Consider the following 16,968-nt stretch of genomic DNA (forward strand, 5'->3'; position numbering starts at 1 on the left):
AGGACAGCAACGGCAGGTCGCGTCGCAATAAGCACAAGCGCCGCACTAACGGCGATAATACTGAAGATACGGCAGTCAATGCCGGATTCAGAGGCTCTAAACCCGGTCAGCGGAAAAAGCCATTCAAAAGAAATACTCAGGGCCCGTCCAATTTGGACAGAATACTCGATCGCTCGTGCCAGATACATGGCACCCCCGAAAAACCAGCCAACCACACCTACAGGGATTGTTGGGTGTTCAAGCAGGCAGGCAAGATAAATGCCGAAAACAACGACAAGGGGCTGCATAGCGATGACGAGGAGGAGCCCCGGCCGCCGAACAATAGAGGAAAGAAGGGCTTTCCCCCACAAGTGCGGACGGTGAACATGATATACGCAACCCACATACCCAAAAGGGAGCGGAAGCGTGCACTGAGGGACGTATACGCGATGGAGCCAGTCGCCCCAAAGTTCAACCCATGGTCCTCCTGCCCGATCACTTTTGATCGAAGGGACCACCCCACTAGCATCCGCCACGGCGGATTCGCCGCATTGGTTCTTGACCCAATCATTGACGGATGTCACCTCACTAGAGTCCTGATGGACGGCGGCAGCAGCCTGAACCTGCTTTACCAGGATACAGTGCGCAAAATGGGCATAGACCCCTCAAGGATCAAACCTACAAAAACGACCTTTAAAGGCGTCATACCAGGTGTAGAGGCCAACTGCACAGGCTCAGTTACACTCGAAGTGGTCTTCGGATCCCCGGATAACTTCCAAAGCGAGGAATTAATCTTCGACATAGTCTCGTTCCGCAGCGGCTATCACACACTGCTCGGACGAACCGCATTTGCAAAGTTCAATGCGGTGCCGCACTACGCATACCTCAAGCTCAAAATTCCAGGCCCCCAAGGAGTAATCATGGTCAATGGAAACACCAAACGCTCTCTCCAAACGGAGGAGCATACGGCAGCCCTCGCAGCGGAAGTACAAAGCAGCCTCTTAAGGCAATTCTCAAGTCCGACTACTAAACGCCCGGACACTGTCAAGCGCGCCCGGAGTAACCTACAACAAGACTGTCTGGCATGTTCCGAGCATGCGTAGCAATGCGGCCCCAACCCCAGCCCTCGCGAAATCGCGAGACCAGTACCACACGTACATAACTACGCTCTGGAGATACCATGGGCATAGGGGTACGGGCACGACCACGGCATGCATGGAGAGCGGCTCAACCACACCAGGGGCTCCCAATTGTGTCATTATTTTTGTTCTTATTCTCAGGACTCCGTCTTCCAGAAGCCCTGTCCGGCAGTAGAATTGTCGAACTCACGATGCAATAGCCAGGGAAGCAGAAAAGATACGTCGAGTGTCTAGGTGGTCTCTATTACGAGCAGTATACCTGTTTTACATACCATCCCGCAGCCTACCCCTGGAGGGGGACATGTTAAATAGTCCCATCCCTTGCTTATCGCACTATTTGTATCGTTCTGCTTTCATTGCAGTATTTTTTGAATAAACAATGCATCGCTTTTTGCCTATTATTGCATTCCTTTTTCTATCTATATATGTTCACTTATGACATGTTGCATCCGTACGCTTTGGTACGGCCAAATACACCAGGGGCTTAAGTACCCCAAAATATGGTGTGATAAGTCCGAACACTTTAACAAGTGCGGCACCCCGAACTTATAGCATTATATGCATCGGCTCCGAATCATGTCTTGGGTCAATAGTTGGGTTTGCCCGGCTCCCATGTTTTGGTACCTTACGTTCCGTTATATCGGCTAAGGTAGCGCTGGGAGAACCACTGCGATTGTGCCCCGGTTGAGCTGGGTTGAGCACCTCAGTGGAGAAAGCTAAAACTGACCGTCATGATAGGGCGAGAGCCGGTCGCTGTTCGAGAGGTTTTTCGAGTCCCTAAAGACTTATGCCGCTTAGAGCGAGGAGTCGGCTTTGTCCGGCCCAGGCGTGGATAGCGCCCCGAATTCGGTCTTCCGAACACTAGGGGCTTCGCCGAAATTTAAAATTATAGAATTCTATGGCTAAGTGGGAGTGTTCAAGCATTATAGTCCGGTTGCCTTGTTCGTTGTGTTGAGCGCCTCCCTCGAAGGACCCAAGAATGGGAACAAGAGCGCTCAAGTTTATCCCGAACACCCCAGCACTCGTGGCATGGGGGCTGAAGCCAACGACTTGCCATCTCTCAAATTTGATAAACGGCCGCACAGAAGGTAATATTTTAAATTAACAAGCGTTGCTTAGCGCATATGAACAAAGTTTTCAGCGTACAGGATAACAAATGCGAGTCTACTCAAAAATTACATCTTTGGAGCACTCACCCGCTATAAGGCGGGCACCCTTCAGGACACCCTTATAGTACATCTCGGGCGTGCGATACTCCTTGCCCGGCGGTGGCGCAGCCGTCACAAGCTTCTCGGCGTCCATCTTGCTCCAGTGCACTTTAGCGTGGGCAAGGGCCCGACGGGCACCTTCAATGCAGACGGAACGCTTGATGACTTCAATCCATGGACAGGCGTCCACCAGCCGCTGCACCAGACCGAAGTAGCTCCCAGGCATGGCTTCTTTAGGCCACAGCCGAACTATGAGGCCCTTCATGGCCTGTTCGGCCACCTTGTGGAGCTCGACTAGCTGCTTCAGCTGGTCGCTCAGGGGCACCGGATGTCCGGCCTCAGCATATTGAGACCAGATCACCTTTTCTGTCGAGCTCCCCTCCTCGACTCGGTAGAACGCGGCAACATCAGACACACTAGGGGGCAGATCTGTGAACGCTCCTGGAGAGCTCCGAATTCGGGTAAGTAACGGATAATTCACTTTTACATGCTTGCTTTGCATGAAGAATGCCTTACCCACTGCTATCTTTTTTATCGCCTCAATCTCCTGGAGGGCCTTCTGGGCTTCGGCCTTAGCGGCTTTGGCGCTCCCAAGAGCCAAGGCGAGCTCGGACTCTCGAGTCTTTGAGTCATGCTCCAAACTCTCGTGTTTTTCCACGAAAGCCTGGAGCTCTTACCGCACCTCTGCCAGCCGCCCCTCCTGCTTCTCTCGCTCAGTGCGCTCCGTGGCCGCACTTTTTTCGGCCTTGGACACCGCCTCCTTGAGGGTTGCCACCTCGTTCGTGGCCCCTGCAATACTCACGTTATTCCTGTCATTTTTTGCAAATAAATCCTTTCTATAAGGTATTACTTTAATAAGGTATTACTTACCTTCCTTGTCCTCGAGCTGCTTCTTGGCACGGCCGAGCTCGTTCTCGGACCGCTCAAGGCTCTGCTTCAATACATTGACCTCCGCAGTCAGTGCAGCAGAGGTCAGCAGCGCAGCCTGCATTCCCATATTGACATGCTTATGTTAGACTCCTGTGTATATCTTTTTAGATCCTCAGTTCGGCTTTTCTTTCCGAACACCAAACTAAGCATCAGGGGCTACTGTCTATGCGGTACTATTTTTACATATCTTAATTACATACCTCAAAGCCTGTTAGAAGGCTGGTACAGGCTTCAGTCAGCCCGCTCTTCGCGGACTGAACTTTCTGGATCACCGCACTCATAACAGTGCGGTGCTCCTCATCGATGGAGGCGCCGTTAAGCGCCTCCAGCAAGTTATCTGGTGCCTCCAGTTGGACGGATGCCACCGGCGTCGCAGTCTTGCCCTTCTTACGAAGGGCCCGCCTGATGGACTTCGGAATCACTGTAGGTTCCGGCACGGAGTCCGGTACAGGGCCGGACTTAGAGCCCTCTAGGGTTTTGCCCTCTTTGCGCCCGGAGTCCGGGAGGTCGCCTTGCGGTGCCTCCAAGACCACCTCCTCCTGGTTAGGTCCCTTTTGGGACTCCACCGCGGCATCGTCTGCGTCGCGGGGGGAGGAGGCGGTCAGAAGTGAAGTGCTATTCACATCCGACGAATCCAGGGAGTCGCTCGACGAAGCGGGGAGCTCGTCCTTGGGCGGGCTACATGGTTGTATTTGGCGTTAGAAGACACTACGCGACAAAGGAAAAATCATGAGTTATTCTAGAATTTGGACACTTACGATCTCACCAGGGGCTTGGCCCTCGAGGGCCAATCCTCTTTGCCGTCATCGGTGTTGGTGGAAAAGTCCGGAGGAAGGGTTCTTTCCTTCTTGGACCCTCTGGCCTCCCCAGTTGGGGAGGCCTTCCTTTTCTTCTCTCCCCCCGCTGGGGCTGAAGCCTCTGTTTTCTCCTCCTCGTCTTCGCGGGAGGAGTCCGCCTCGGGGTCATCGGATGATGAGTCCGATAACACCTGATGCCGGGAACTCTTTCGGGTTCCCGTGGCCTTCTTCTTGGCCTTCTTGTCCGGCACCACGTGAGGTGCCGAAACCAGCAGCCCCGTTAATCGGGCGTCCGCTGGGTCTTCTGGTAAGGGAGCCGGATAGTTAACCTGCCCGGACTTCTTTTGCCAGGTCTGTCGAAGGTAAGGGAGTTTAGATCCCGCATAGAGTCAAACTATGAACAACAAGTGTCCCGTAAAGGGTAAAATGGCTTACCTCGCCGGCTTGACGCTGCGAGCTGAATCCGCGATCTTCGGTAGCAGATGCGGGAGCCTTGGCGCCCTTGAACAGCACCTTCCAGGCGTCTTCGTACGTAGTGTCGAAGAGCCTACTCAAGGTTTGGTGCTCTGCTGAATCAAACTCCCACAAGTTGAAAGCCCGTTGTTGGCACGGGAGGATCCGGCGGATGAGCATGACCTAGATTGCGTTGACAAGCTTGATCTTCTTGTTCACAAGGTTTAGGACACAGGTTTGGAGTCCGGTCAGCTCTTCAAAATCAACCCATGTCAGGCCCTTCTCTTTCCAGGAGGTGAGCCGTGTGGCGATGCCAAATCTGAATTCGGGCGCCGCTGCCCATTCAGGGTCATGCGGCTCGGTGATGTAGAACCACCCCGATTGCCACCCTTTGATGGTTTCCATGAAGGCGCCCTCGAGCCATATGACGTTGGGCATCTTTCCCACCATGGCGCCTCCGCACTCCGCCCGCTGGCCACCCACTACCTTCAACTTGACATTGAAGGTCTTCAGCCATAAGCCGAAGTGGGGTTTGATGCGGAGGAAGGCCTCGCACACAATGATAAATGCTGAGATGTTGAGGATGAAATTCGGGGCCAGATCATGGAAATCCAGGCCGTAGTAGAACATGAGCCCCCGGACAAATGGGTGGAGTGGGAAGCCCAGTCCGCGGAGGAAATGGGGAAGGAACACCACCCTCTCATGGGGCCTGGGGGTGGGGACGAGCTGCCCCTCGTTTGGAAGCCGGTGCGCAATGTCGTTGTGCAGGTATCCGGCTTTCCTCAACTTTTTGATGTGCCCCTCCGTGACGGAGTAGGCCATCCACTTGCCTCCCGCTTCGGACATGGCTGGGGAAGGTTGAGGCGAGATGTGCGGACTTGGGCGCTGGAGCTTGAGTACGCGGAAATGGATAAGCAAAGGAGGAAGAAGGTGTAGGTAAAAAGGTGGATCCTTATCCCCTTATATGGACGGACGAAACTATGCATCCCCACCAGCCTGGTAAAACTCGCTTATCCCCCAAGTGCCGTAATCAATGGCGCGGTTGGGCTACCCACGCCCGTATTGATGAGAATCCCGGAATAAGGGGACACGATCTTTGCTTTGACAAGACGTGCCAAGGAAACCGCTTCGCTAAACGCGCTGAGGTGGAACAGTAAAAATGATTCGAATAAAGGCCTGGCCGTGGTGTGATGTGACACCATGGAATACGTCAGCAGATTGAACTTGTGTAAATGTTATTCTCTCTACGGTGGTATGTGGAACTTATTTTGCAGAGCCGGACACTATCCTTGTGTTCAAAATCTTCTATGAAGTATTCGGAGGAGGAACCCGCCTTGCAATGCCGAAGACAATATGCGCGCCGGACTCGTCGTCATTGAAGCCTGGTTCAGGGGCTACTGAGGGAGTCCTGGATTAGGGGGTGTCCGGATAGCCGGACTATCACTGTTGGCCGGACTCCTAGACTATGAAGATACAAGATTGAAGACTCCGTCCCGTGTCCGGATGGGACTTTCCTTGGCGTGGAAGGCAAGCTTGGCAATACGGATATGTAGATCTCCTACCATTGTAACCGACTCTGTGTAACCCTAGCCCTCTCCGGTGTCTATATAAACCGAAGGGTTTTAGTCAGTAGGACGAACAACAATCATACCATAGGCTAGCTTCTAGGGTTTAGCCTCTTTGATCTCGTGGTAGATCTACTCTTGTACTACACATATCATCAATATTAATCAAGCAGGAGTAGGGTTTTACCTCCATCGAGAGGGCCCGAACCTGGGTAAAAACATCGTGTCCCTTGTGTCCTGTTACCATCCGCCTAGACGCACAGTTCGGGACCCCCTACCCGAGATCCGCCGGTTTTAACACCGACAGTGGCTAAAAGCTGGAACGCTTTGGGTGACATGCCACCATCGAGAGCAGGGCGCGAGATCGCGTGAACTTGCTGGACTTCTCCTTCCTGGTCATCCGACGAGTCAATGCCGAAGAGCTCCAACATTTCTTCAACGACGTGTAGCTGGACGGAGGTGGGGCAGACATGGTCAGGACCCCATCACTCGCTGCATTTGAAGCACAAGCCCCAGCGCGACGATAATCGCGGAGGGCCTTGACCTTGGAGGTGTCTGCTCGTGCTGCGTCGGTGCCACGGCGATCAGTAGCGCCTGTTGTGGCCACAGGACGAGGCAGCGGGGGAGGCAGGGGTAGCGCCATCCCCGCCCGTGGCACCAGCTCAGGTGGTCGGTGTAGGGTGCCGCAAGCTCCATCAGCCACCTCTTCTTGTAGCAGGGCAAGAGCACATGCCGTGTCCAGGTCCGGTGGCCGTTGGACCAAGACCACCACGCGTATATCCTTCCGCAACCCCTCCACAAAGCGTGTGAGGAAATAAAAAGGGTGAATGGAGTCAGAGTATGAACTGAGGCGATTGATGATCAATCAATTCAAACTTCTCAATGTAAGCAGCCACAGTAGTGGTTTGCTTGACAGTATAAAATTGCCGGATCAGCTTTGGTGCCAATCGCGGCCAAAACGTGTGCAAAGCAATGCGGTGAAGGCTTCCCAATCATACTCATAAAGACGTTTCTGAATCGACTGTAACCAAATCGCCGCTGACCCCGAAAAATTCAGGGCTGCCATGGGCACCCAGAATGACGGCACGATCACGAACATGTGAAAGTATTGCTCATAGAGCGTTTTCCACAGGTTTGGGTTCTCCCCCGAGAACTGCGGAAAGGAAATGGATGGGTGTGCTTGGCCCAACCCTGTCAGGAGCTGGCTAGCGTGTGCGAAGTGCGATAGAATCGAGGGAGAAGGTGGAGCATCGCACTGACCGTTTGCCGGGAGCGGCGGTGGGGTCTGGAACAACGCCACCGGTTGCCCCCGTGTGATGTTGAACTCGCCGTGGTCCTCAGACCTATGGGAATCGCACGCCGCGCCGATCCCGATGCTTGGACCAGCACCGAGTGTCGCTGGCGGTGGTTGGGCGAGGGACGCATCCGCCGCTGCGTCCTCACGTGCCGGTTGCGTTGCTGACGCTGCGGACTGCAGCGCCGTGACCGTCGCGCCCAGCTCGGAGACGCGCTGCTCCAGATCCGGTCGCCAAGTCAGGAGATCGTCGATCTTGGCCGCCGTGGCTTGTTGGGCCTTGGTGTTAGCCGAGATGAGTAACTCCCGTCGGTCGAGGAAGGACTGGATCGACGGATCCATCGATTCCAGGAGGGCTCGGCCTTGACTGGTGCTCCTGGTTTCAACGAATTGCGCCAGATCGGGGGCGGAGAGTGTGATGGACTGGCCTCTGATACCAGATGTAAGGGTAGTGACAGTGGGGAATGATCTATAGACTGTATGCTGTCACTCAGGTTCGATTACAAGCTCAGATACATGAATTTGGGGGGGGGAGAAGGAGGAACAGTAGGGATGCTAGGGTTCGTGCCACCGCCAGGTTCGTGATCCACCGGATGGGTTGCTTCCTGCTCGCTCGGGCATAAGTAGTGGCTGGAACAGTTGGGCTTCACTGGACCCACTCGGGCCCCGTGACCCGAGTGTTGGGCTTCCTGGCCCGAGGCAGTTGCTGGGCCGCAGGCGAGGGATGCGAGTAGCTGCCCTGTGGGTCCCGTCGGTCGGTGGCGCTGGGTGAGGCGGGAGTAGGAGTGGCGCTGACATGGAGTGATTGGGGGCGCCACTCAGAAGTGGCTGGCGGCTACGGTCAATTGGGTGCTCGGCGGCACCGCTCTGGAGTGATGGAGGGCGACAGTAGCACGGCTCAGCATGAAGGGCGACTGCAGCTCGGCTCGGCGTGGAGGGCGACTACAACACGGCTCGGCATGGAGGGCGATGGCGGTACCGCTCGGGATGGAGGGAGGTCGGCGGTGGTGTGATGGCTGGGGGCGGCGGCGGCGGTGGGATGGCTGGGGGCGGCGGCGGCAGCGGTCTGGTGGCAGGCGGGCGGGGGCGGCGGCGGCGATCTGGTGGAGCGCATGAAGGATTTGGGCGTCGATTTGGGGGCGGCGCTGCTATGTGGCTTTTTCTGGGGGCGCTGTTATCTGGTAGAGGGCTGGCACGTACGCGTTTGTTTTGGGCCAAAATTTGGTGAGTCGCGCGCTTTCCCACTGCGCTAATTTTCGGTCACGCGGCCGGTCCCGGCAGATTGTAGGCTGTGGTTTGCTTGTTCTGGCAGATAATGCGTCCTAAAATGTACCGGGAGTTCGTGTGCCGTCATGGCTCCAGTTTTTCCGGCAGTTTCTCTGCCCTGACATGTTTGTACCGGCAGAAACAAATGTCCCGGCAGTTCTTTTGCCCTAGGTCGGGTATTTCTCCCGGCAGTTAACTGCCCCCAATCAAGTGTTATGGTGTAGTGATATGAACAACATGCGATGCACATTATCCAAAATAGATACAATGATTGTCTTTTCCCTTCATCTATGCTTGTTATGTTGACATGGTAATCTAGTAGTGTGGTGAAGCTCACCGCATTATGAACAATGCCAAATTATGCTATTGATATTTTGAACTTACTCTTTATTTTCTAATTTAAAATTGGATGGAATTGATAGCACAGTTATCATCTTTGTTTATACACGTGCAAAACATGTCATCTCTCTACTTGTTTCAGGGTGATATGTCTAATGGCATGCACAAGTCTGCTGAAGGATGTGAGAGAAACCCAACATACATTGCAACAAAGAAGGCAAAACATCTTGAAGATAGCGAGACAACCCCAAAGTCTTGTCTTGATGTAGTGTTCAAGTTACTTGAGACTAGCAGTCAGACAAGCTCAAAGAATTCGCTGTCTGAATCAGTTCAACTTCTTCAGTCCCAAGTTCTAGCAGAAAGGCATTCTGCAACTCAACTTCGACTTGAAGTCCTATCTCTAAGAAATATTGCGGAGAACACCAATGAGAACCTCATTGCTAAACAGCTTCACCTGGAAGCTATGACCGACATGCTAGGACAGTCTCACAGCCTTACTCAGCAGCTTGCACAGCAGTTCCCGCGCAAGGCTAACCTTTCTTGAACTGTCTTGGAAGTGGTCTCGGTTTAGCATTATTTTGGTACGCTGCAATGGTGCCCAGTTTTTGTAATCTTCTTCTTCGTTGCACTTTATAATCACTGGTGGCAAACTTCGGTGCCCAGTGGATGTAATATACCATAAATTCTTTACTGTATAGTGTAGGTTTATTCCAAGTTACTATGCCATAATTTCTTTATTGTATATAGTAGGTTTGTTCTTCATTCCTACTAGTTACTGCCATCATTCGCAATCTGAAAAACAAAATCTGATGTAGTCGTCCAGGCCGAAACATTTGCCTCTAACGGTCCTGGTTTTTAGAGGGCCACAATTGGGCCGGCCTGCATCTTTCTTGGGCCTGAATGGCCACTGGGGCCTTCACACTTTGCGCCAGGCCCATAACTTACTCCGGCCTATATTCGGCCCAAATTTTAGTTGGACTATATTCGGCCCAAATTTTAGTTGGCTTAGTTTGGCCTAGGTAGCGTTGGGCCATTAATACACTACAAAAAAAGACACATCCGTGACATTTTGGGCCGAACGAATTTTTTTTCTGTCATACATATGACACTTCTATGACGATAATTGTGACAAAACCTGGTATCATCATAGATGTGGTGGGCTCCTACTTCTATGACAAAAAATCATGACAGAAAATGGGCTTTTCGTCCTGGGCGGGACGGAGACGCAGCTGCATGACATTCTTTGGGCCGTCCATGACGGAAAAAACCATGGTAGAAGCGAGGGGGAGGAAAATTTCGGGGAGTTGCCGGTTACGGTGGGAGGTCGGGGGCCGAGCGATGCGCGTTTCTCTCGTACAGTACGCGTGTGTGCGAGGCGTTGGCTCTAACTGAACCCGAGCGAGGCGTTGGGCTCTAACTGAACCCGAGCAACTGCACTGCAGGCTACGCGTTACTGAACCCGAGCGATCGATCGATGGCTGTTAACTGAACCCGATGGAGCGATTCCTTCGCTACTGCTGCTAACTGAAGCCGATCGATTGGATGAACAGTGAGCGTTGCGGGGGGGGGGGGGTTGGATGAACAGTGAGCGGTGGCGTTGCCTCTGGATGAACAGGACCCCGTGGTGTGGAGGGCTGGATGAACAGTAGACGGTGGAGGGGTGGCCGTGGAGGGGTGGTTGAACAGGACCCCGTGGTGTGGAGGGCTGGATGAACAGTAGATGGTGGAGGGGTGCCCGTGGAGGGGTGGTTGAACAGTATCCGGTGGAGTAGCGCGCAGTGGAGGCTGGATGAACAGGAGCCCGTGGAGGCTGGAGGAGGTCGACGGTAGCCCGTGGAGGCTGGAGGAGGTTGACGGTGGAGATGAACAGTATCCCCTGGAGTCCCGTTTTGCGGTACGCCACACCCCTCCCGAGAACAGGACCCCCGTTTCGACCATAGCACTCCAACACAAGTCCGTTTCATCCATTTTGCGGTACGCCACACCCCTCCTGATTAACAGGACCCCCGTTTCAACCGTAGGAGGTCCGTTTCCTTCGTTTTGCGGTACGCCACACCCCTCCCGATCAATAGGACCCCTGTTTCGACCGTAGGAGGTCCGTTTCCTCCATTTTGCGGTACGCCAGACCCCTCCCAATGAACAAGATCCCGTTTTGAACATGGCCAGTCGAACACAAGGCCGTTTCCTCCGTTGTGCGGTATGCCAGGCCTCGTTTCCATCGCCCGTTCCATCCAAGCCCTCCCAATGAACACGACCACACATTCCATTCCGACCCAGCCGGTTGGCTCCCACACGTTCCGTTGCCTCCCGATGAACACGACGCATTCCGTTGCCTCCCCATGAACACGACGCATTCCGTTGCCTCCCAATGAACACAACGATGACGCTGTTTCTCCGTTCCGACCCAGCCATGTACGTATGCACGAGTAGGTGTTCGAGACCCTGCCCGTATGTACGTACGTGGCCGTATTTTCTTTCTTGCACCCTCGCCACTGTACGTACGTGTACATGCTACGTGCGTGCCTCTACTACGACACGTGCGCGCCTCTAATACGACACGTGCGCGCCTCTACATCGACCAGAATGACAACGCTACGTACGCTTCCACCAGGTGGGTCCCTACTGTCAGGCACTTCCTTGCCTGCGAAGATGTAGCTAGTGGGTCCCAGCAGTCACGGGGGCGAATTGTTTTTTTTGCCCGGACGCACTTCCTTGCGTGCGAAGATGTAGCTGGTGGGTCCCAGCAGTCAGGGGGCGAATCGTTTTTTTTGCCCGGACGCACTTCCTTGCGTGCGAAGATGTAGCTGGTGGGTCCCAGCAGTCAGGGGGGAATCGTTTTTTTTGCCCGGACGCACTTCCTTGCGTGCGAAGGTGCAGCTGGTGGGTCCCAGCAGTCAGGGGGGAAACGTTTTTTTCGCGAAATACTGTGGCCCGTCCGGTGGGTCCCCGCTGTCAGGTGGAGGAATAATTATTTTCCGCGTAATAAGGAGGCACTTCCTTGCTGCGGCCGTGGACCCAGCTGTCAGCCTCTCCACATACAGTCCACGTCCGATGGAAGTCGTTCCTTGACCACGTTGACCACGCCGCGCCGAGAGCACCACGGCGGTGGACGACGGCGAGGCCTAGGAAGGGGACGACGGGGAGCCGGGGAAGACGCGGCAGTGGAAGCCCGCGCGGAGAGGAGTACGAGGGTTCACTGGTTCGGCTGCGGTGTGAGGCTGCCGTCGCCGCAGGGCCTGGCCAGCGGTGGGAATAGTAGGGGGCGGTGAGGCCTCCGCGGCAGCACATCCGGCCACGGGAAGCAGGAGCATGCGGCACGACCGGCGCTGCTTTGGGCGGCTGGAGCAAGAAGACCAGAGGTTGAAGAAGCACTACGGCCGTTGGATGGACATCGTACGGTCACTGGAGCTAGAATCGTTTATATTGACTAAGTTGACAAAGCCCTTCGTCCCCGTCAACTTAGTAGGCCCACAAGTCAGCCTCCCACCAAGGTGGGTCCCAGCTAGCAGGGGGTATTCATTTTTTTGTGCGTAATAAGGAGGCACTTCCGGTGGGTCCGAGCTGACAGCAGGGGGAACGTTTTTTTCGCGAAATACGGTGGCCCGTCGGGTGGGTCCCAGCAGTCAGGGGCAAACGTTTTTTTCGCGAAATACTGGTGGCCCGTCCGGTGGGTCCCTGCTGTCAGGTGGAGGAATAATTATTTTCCGCATAATAAGGAGGCACTTCCTTGCGGCTGCCGTGGACCCAGCTGTCAGCCTCTTCACGTACAGTATTCTTCCGATGGAATTCGGTCGTTGACCACATTGACCACGCCGCGCCGAGAGCACCACGGCGGTGGACGACGGCGAGGCCTAGGAAGGGGACGACGCGGAGCCGGGGAAGACGCGGCAGTGGATGCCCACGCGGAGAGGAGTACGAGGGTTCACTGGTTCGGCTGCGCTGCCGTCGCCGCAGAATAACAGGGGGTGTGGGTGAGTGGAGTGGAGGGATGGCCTGGCCAGCGGTGGGAGTAGTATGGAGGCGGTGAGGCCTCCGCGGCAGCACAGCCGGCCACGGGAGGCAGGAGCAGGCGGCACGACCGGCGCTGCTTTGGGCGGCTGGAGCAAGAAGACCAGAGGTTGAAGAAGCACTACGGCCGTTGGATGGACATCGTACGGTCACTGGAGCTAGAATCGTTCATATTGACTAAGTTGACAAAGCCCTCCGTCCCCGTCAACTTAGTAGGCCCACAAGTCAGCTTCCCACCAAGGTGAGTCCCAGCTAGCAGGGGGAGTATTCATTTTTTTGTGCGTAATAAAGAGGCACTTCCGGTGGGTCCGAGCTGACAGCGGGGGGAACGTTTTTTTCGTGAAATACGGTGGCCCGTCCGGTGGGTACCAGCAGTCAGGGGGGAAACGTTTTTTTCGCGAAATAAGGTGGCCCGTCCGGTGGGTCCCTGCTGTCAGGTGGAGGAATAATTATTTTGCGCGTAATAAGGAGGCACTTCCTTGCGGCCGCCGTGGACCCAGCTGTCAGCCTCTCCACGTACAGTACTCTTCCGATGGAAGTCGGTCGTTGACCACGTTGACCACGCCGCGCCAAGAGCACCAGGGCGGTGGACGACGGCGACGCCTAGGAAGGGGACGACGCGGAGCCGGGGAAGACGCAGCAGTGGAAGCCCGCGCGGAGAGGAGTACGAGGGTTCACTGGTTCGGCTGCGGTGTGAGGCTGCCGTCGCCGCAGAATAACAGGGGGTGTGGGTGAGTGGAGGGATGGCCTGGCCAGCGGTGGGAGTAGTATGGGGGCGGTGAGGCCTCCGCGGCAGCACAGCCGGCCACGGGAGGCAGGAGCAGGCGGCACGACCGGCGCTGCTTTGGGCGGCTGGACCAAGAAGACCAGAGGTTGAAGAAGCACTACGGCCGTTGGATGGACATCGTACGGTCACTGAAGCTAGAATCGTTTATATTGACTAAGTTGACAAAGCCCTTGGTACGCTCCAACTTAGTAGGCCCACAGGTCAGCCTCCGAAACGGTGCGCCCCAGATGTCAGGGGGAGGAATCATTTTTTGGGCGGCCGAAGCTAAGAATATCCGAGATTGAAGAAGAAGCACGACATCCGTTGGATAGACATCCAACGGCCACTGCTGCTAGAACCGTGTGTTGACTATAATAAGTTGACAAAGCCTTGCATACGCGTCAACTTATTTTTTTAGGGGACGCGTCACTTAGTAGGCCCACAAGTGTGTGGCAGAGAACTTATAGCCCATTTGCGTTTTGTAAGAATGTACAGCCCATTTTTGAATTCTAATGGAATTTACAACAGCCCATTTACAGTTTGTTAAAAGTACAACCCATTTTCTAGCTAGGACAACGATTAATAATTTCAACCAACCGTTGAAGACAGAATTCAATAAAATTTCCCACATTTTGATGGGATCCGAAATATTTTTATCCCGAAATTTCTAGTCAGATTAAATATAAATTTGTATTACGTAAAAATCCAACGAAACATTGCGCGCGCAACAATGAAAATTTAAGATTTTCAAAATCCATAAATAATATTTTATAAACTAATTTCGTGTTTGGTGCATTTTTTATAGTTACTGCCCAGTTTTTATAATTACATCCCATTTATTATTTTTAAAGCCCATTTTCCTGTTAAGCCTAATGCATCCCTCCTAGGAAAGATTTGCAGCCCAGCGGGGCGGAGAATAACAAGTTGACCTTGCCTGGGTATTCCTCAAAAAGACGTATAGCTGGGCTAGCCATTTTCATCTTGAAAAAAGTAGTATCTGGGCTGGATATCTGGCCTGGGCTAGACGGGCCACAGCCCGCCCAGTTAATACCCTGCTCTCCTCTGAACAACAACGAAATCATCGCCAAGAAAAACTCTGCAGTGCTCACGCCTCAAAAACACAAATACTGCTCGAGCTGCTTGGTCCCAGCTGTCGGCCGCACCTTGTGCAATTCTCTCGTTTATATTGACTACATAGGTTGACAATGGTGTGGGACCGTGATGTCAGGAAACCAGGAGAAAGCAAAAAAATATAGTTGTACATAATAAGGAGGCACTTGCGTACGTACGGCTATGGCCCTAGTGGGTCCCTAGTGTCATCCAGTCAAAATAAAGTCATCTCCTGAATCCTCATGTTCGTTGACCATGTTAACAATGCTCGGCGCCACGGCGAGCGCAACAACTCGAAGGACAACGGAGAGGGCCTCGCGGGCCCTACGGAGGTCTGATACAGCGCCCGCTGCTCATTCAGGAAGCCAGGATCATCGGACACCTATGAGCACCTTCGAGAAACTGAGACGGCATGAAACGGTAAGGCCGCGCTTGGGAGCTCTGGTTTATTTCAAACCTGTATTAACATACAAGTGTAATTTACTCGTCATCGGAAGGCCCGAGGTCTGTAAGTAAAACCGGCGGGTTACGCGTGTAATTTGAGAGACCAGTGTATATTTTACGAGCATTGCTATATGGACGACATTACCAGACGATACATGCACGACGTGCGTATCATGCCATCCATGGGCAAGGCTGAAACAGCAGCTAACGGCTGGATTAGCAATCGTCCGAGTGTCGTTCAGCGTTTTTATCGTGTGTGAAGTACTTCCGATATTTTACTAGTCGAAATCGACCAACCAAGCGCCTTCGCCCGAGACCATCTGCTTTAATTTACAAGCGTCAGTTTTACAAGCGGTTTTGGTTGGAAAACGACGATCCAATCACGGCCTAATATCATGAGTTGGTCGGAAGATCATATGGTTTCACGTCTAACCTACCCGACATGTCGTATAGGCTATGAATGAAACATCAGACGATGAACTTCTTACGCACGGAAACAACAGAAGAGGATGATCTTCTTAACAAGCAAATCACTGGCATTAGATCGACATGCAAAACAATACGAAGCATTATTCTCAGGAGGCACGGTGAACAGCTCGTGATGCCGCATGCCACAACATTCCAAGCTCAACTTTGCAATCAAACACAAGGCCTGGCATTACATAGACAATATTCAGAACAAACTCTTAACACAGGAATATCTCAGCAGAGTAACTATTTACTTCTAAACTGAACACAGGAATAGGAAAAAACACTCGACGCTGCTCACAGCAAGGGCGTCCCACTCAAAAATATCAAATGCATGTCTTCTGGCTAACATCAATGAGCAAATTTTGACAAGGTTTTCCAATTCCAATATATTAAACTAACGTCTTCTTGCTAACATCAATGAGCAAATTTTGACAAGGTTTTCCAATTCCAATATATTAAACTAACGTCTTCTTGCTAACATCAATGATTAAACTTTGACAAGCTTTTCCCATTCAAAATATGTAATGCCTATGATCGTGTCCTGTCTTAGCTTCTTGTACTTGTTTGGGCACTTTTTGCCCAGGGCACTCCACGTGTTGTTAAATTGCCAATGGTCTCTGCAGACTAGTCATGTCACCGGTGTCTAATAATACTCTGTAAAGCTTCTCGGTCATTCCTTCTGTAATGTACCGCATCCAGTGACTGCTTCTTTCTGCAAAGTGGAACGACCAACTGGACCCAGTAACGCAGCAGTTTGCCTTGGACACATTGGCTCCTTTTGTGCAGTTCAACTAAAATCGAAGTCGGAATAAAACCGAGCTTTAATTTTGATATCCCTGTAAGCAACAATAGGTATAAGGGAAACAATTACTGAGAAATAACGGTTGATGACTTGTCTTAATGGGAAACAAAGCAGGAGAGTAGCAATTCTCCATCAGTGTGATTCATTCATATTGACTGAGACATTATCTTAACAATGCCTTGGTTCAACATGTATAAAGAACGACAAAGCAGAAAAGTACCATTCCTAAAACAATGCAACTGATTCATTTTTAAAGAGACATTATCTTAACAATACCTTGGTTAAACATGTAGAAAGAACTACAAAGCAGGATAGTACCATTCCTAACAAGTGTTGCAGTTTTGAACTAAGATTCAGTAGTTAATTAATTCTGAGAGTGGCATTGCTTAATTTTACC

The sequence above is a fragment of the Triticum aestivum genome, chromosome 6B (genome assembly GCF_018294505.1).
Source record: "Triticum aestivum cultivar Chinese Spring chromosome 6B, IWGSC CS RefSeq v2.1, whole genome shotgun sequence".
Lineage (NCBI taxonomy): Eukaryota > Viridiplantae > Streptophyta > Magnoliopsida > Poales > Poaceae > Triticum > Triticum aestivum.